The following is a 4,292-nucleotide window of genomic DNA, read 5'->3' as shown; positions in this document are numbered from 1 at the left end:
TCTTGGGTAAATACCTACAAGTAGAATTACTGACTCACAAGGTAGGCATATACTTAATATTTTTTTGAGTCAGAGTCTCACTCTGTCACCCAGGCTGGAGTGCAGTGGCACACTCACAGCCACTGCAACCTCAATCTGCTGGACTCCAGTGATCCTTCTACCTTGGTCTTCCAAGTAGCTGGAACTACAGGCACGCACCACCACACCTGACTAATTATTTGATTTATTGTAGAGATGAGATCTCGCAAAGTTGCCCAGGTTGGTCTCAAATCTGTGGGCTCAGGCAATCCTCTTGCCTCGGCCTCACAAAGTGCTGGGATTATAGGTGTGAGCCACTGCACCTGTCCCATATGCTTAATTTTATAAGAAACTGCCAAAATGAAAAAAATAAAATAAAAATAAACAAACAACAACAGATGTGGCAAGGATGCAGAGAAAAAGGAATGCTTCTACACTGCTGGTGCAACCTTTTTTGGAAAACAGTGTGGCAAACTAGTGCAAACGTTTTTGGAAAACAGTGTGGCGATATCTGGAAGAACTAGAAATTGACCTTCCATATGATCCAGCAATTCCCCCCTTGGAAATATACCTGGAGGAACTCAAGTCAATCTACCAAAAAGATACCTGCACATGCATGTTTGTTGCAGCTCTATTCACAATAGAAAAAACATGGAACCAAGCATGCTGCCCATCGAAGTGGGACTGGATTTTTAAAATGTGGTACATACACACAATAGAATATTATGCAGCCATAAAGAAGGACAAACATATGGACTTCACAGCAACTTGGGTGGCTTTAGAGTCTGTCATACTCAGTGACTTACCACAGAAACAAAGAACAGAGTGCCACTTGTTCTCACTCATAAGTGAATCTTGAACAATTATAATACTATAAGAAAGAGATTGGCAGTAGTGGGAAACTGCCAGGGGAGGTAAGGGTATACCCCTCATCAACAAGGGTACCTGAATATTGAACATTTGTATACCTAACCCTGAGTTGTACCCCACATCCTTAAAATAAAAAGTAAAAAAAGAAATAAACCAAAACAAAATTAATCCTCAATAAAATCCCAGGTTTAAGCTAAAAATATAAACTTTTAATTATCAAGAAAGCACATAAAATAAACTATTACTTTAGTCAGTTTGGTTCTTATTTACAACCTATCAATGGAAGAAAATATATACAATGTCCTGTATTATCAAATCCATTAATTTTTTATCAACTTCATAATATTTAGTGTTCATTATAGGAAATAGAGTTCTGTGTTAAATAGCAGCAGCAACAGATAGAACAGATTCATCCATTGCATTGACAATCATCAGATTCAGAATTGTAGGTGAGGCAAATATAAGCCGGAAAATGAATGGAAGATAGGAGGAAACAAAGGGGCCTTCCTTTGGCTAACTGAATTTCAAGCAAGTCTAAATTTATCATCTTTTTTGTGTAACTCACATGCATGTGTGTGTGTGTGTGTGTGTGTGTGTGTGTATCTTATGAGAAACTTTACTTTTTAAATATCTGCACCATCCATTAAGCCTTCAGAAAAATGCCTTTCATTACAGACAAGACAAAATGTCTTCACTGAACAAATGCTTGTCCAACGGATAAATAGGACCACGAGTCACGAGGCATGCTACATGATTAAGTAGTACGTTTAATGTAATTATCAAGCCTAGGGGACTACTCATGTAGAGGGCTAAATATCTAAACAAGCTTGAGTTGTTAGAGTGCATGTCAGTTTATCACAGATTTAAGTTAACTGAATTAAGCAATTAAGTTTTATAATTTCTAGTGAGATCAACTTACACTTTAATTCTTTGGAATGTAGCAAATCATATTTGTTTTCCTGTTTTTAGCCTTTTTATCATTGACTAGAAAGTCTGTTCAACAATGAGTCAACTGTCATCTGATGTCATATATAGCTATGTGATTTGCACGGGAAATAATCATGTTTTATAACCATATACACAAAACAATTTGAACTATTATAGATAAGTATCTTCATTTGGCTATATATCACCAACAGAGAGAGAAAGAGTATGTAATAGAAAGAAAATATAGGAGTTTTAGTGTTAACATGTCAAGAGAAAATATTTCTAACTTTCTTTTTCCTTTCTATTTTTTCCTAACAAAGCTTAGCAAGGTTTTATTGAATCCAAGGAGGTATTAAACATGTTCATCTAAGATCTTATATACCTCCTTAAACAATCCTGCAAAGTAGGTGTCAGATGTTAAAAAAAATAAGACTGCCAAACAAAGGTATCAATAAATTCACAAATTACAAAGTTTATTTTCCTAAATGAGTTTTGAATCTCCCTGAGTATCACATAATTCATTTCATTGGATGAATTGCTAAGTGCATAATTGTGGGCCCAATGATAGACTTGAATAGAGGATGGTATGTTTGAAGAGGGGGAAGCTCTTCAATTCACACCAGGCAGATAATTTTCAGAGTGCGGCCAGTGCCCCACAATTGTGAACTTGGAATTTTTAAAATATCAATGTCTGTCACTTTTGCAAAAGAAGTCGTAAAATGTATAAATTCCCAACTAACCTGAAGTTATGACTTTTTACTTTTCATCTGTGATTCTCTCGTTGTTTAACTTTAAGTCAACTCTGATTGTTAGACCTTAAACTTGGATTCTTCCCTAGCATTTATTATTTGTCGTCAATCAAAGGTCTGAGCTGATACAATTGGCTGGGGACAATTTCACTGAGGTGACTCTCTTCATCCTTTTTGAATCTGCAAATCACTCTGAATCACAAACCAGTCTCTTCTCAATACTTCTCTTTATTCTGCTATTTACTCTTTTGGGGAACCTGAGACTAATCATGCTAGGATAGACTTTCAGCTTCACACACCTAATGTATTTTTTTCTTAGCAATGTGGTATTCGATATAGTTTATTCCTACATTATAGCACCCCAGGCATTGGTAAAGTTTCAGTCTAACCAGATATCCATCTCTTTGTTGACTACTTTGTTCAAATTTATTTTTGGTTGGTTTGGCATGTAGTGAGTGTTTTCTTCTGGGATCAAGGTCTGTAATTGTTATGTAACAATCTGCAATCCACTTAGTGCATTCAATGGTCCTGTCCCAGAAAGTGTGCAACTGGCTGGGAGTAATGACCTGTGTGAGAGGCTTCACACATTCTCTTGCATTCATTTGTGTAGTGAGCAGTTTGCCATTCTGTGATTCCAGTATCGAGCATTTTTTCTGTGACACCAAAACCCTTTTGCCTCTGTCCTGTGTAGATGCATTTAGCACAGAAATGGTGATCCTTGTTTTAGCTGGGTTCATTCTTCTTACTTCTCTCCTCACCATTAGGGCACTTACATCCTTATCATCTCAACCATCTCAAAGATGCAGTCTGCAGTAGGAAGGCAGAAGGCCTTTTCCACTTGTGCATTCCACCTCATGGGCATAACTATTTTCTAAGGATCCCTGATTTTCCATAGATGCAGCGTGATAACACATCATCCTTGATCCAGGCACAGGTGGCATCTGTATTTTATACTATTGGCATTTCTATGCTGCAGCACTGGTCAATAGTCTAAAGAACAAAGAGTGGCAGGAGACCAGAGGTTTTCTGTTCTCTCAATAAATCCTGCTTTCCAAAAACAAAAAAGACTTAATAAATAAACTTTTAGATGTGTGTGCTTGTATATACGTGTGCACATGAATAAACCACAAGCTGTAACATAATTCCTGAGGCATTTTGGATGTATTAAGGAATGACTGTATCTCCAAATCATACAAAAAAGCCTTTGCTAAGTTATAATATTAACGGGAGATTGTGTGTATGTATGTGTGTGTGTATGTTTTCTTGAAAAGAGACTTTAACTTAAATCTGATGTAATGAAAATGTAAATGCCTTTACAGTTAATAAATCAATGAGTAACAATCAGAGATGTATTATCATGTTTTATTTATTTTTTATCAATTTTTAAATTATGATATTGTGGGGTACAGCTAAGGGTTAGGTATACAAATACATTTCATTCAGGCACACTGTTGATAAGAGGTGTTTCCCCGTCCCCAGACAGATATTTGCTACCGTTAATCCCATCTCCCTCCCCCCCCATACTTTCCCACTACTGTCAGTCATTTTCTTATAGTATTACATTGGATGTTCAAGGTCCATTATATGAGTGAGAACATGTGATACTCAGATCTTTGTTTCTGTGAGAGGTCACTCAGTACTATAGACTCTAGTTCCGTCCAGGTTGATGCGAAATTCATGATTTTGTTCTTTTTTTAAGGCTGCGTAGTATTCCATCGTGTATCTGTA

This window comes from Carlito syrichta, unplaced genomic scaffold (assembly GCF_000164805.1).
Source record: "Carlito syrichta isolate Samal-C Ts95f unplaced genomic scaffold, Tarsius_syrichta-2.0.1 Scaffold314716, whole genome shotgun sequence".
Lineage (NCBI taxonomy): Eukaryota > Metazoa > Chordata > Mammalia > Primates > Tarsiidae > Carlito > Carlito syrichta.
This window is presented reverse-complemented; position numbering follows the sequence as displayed.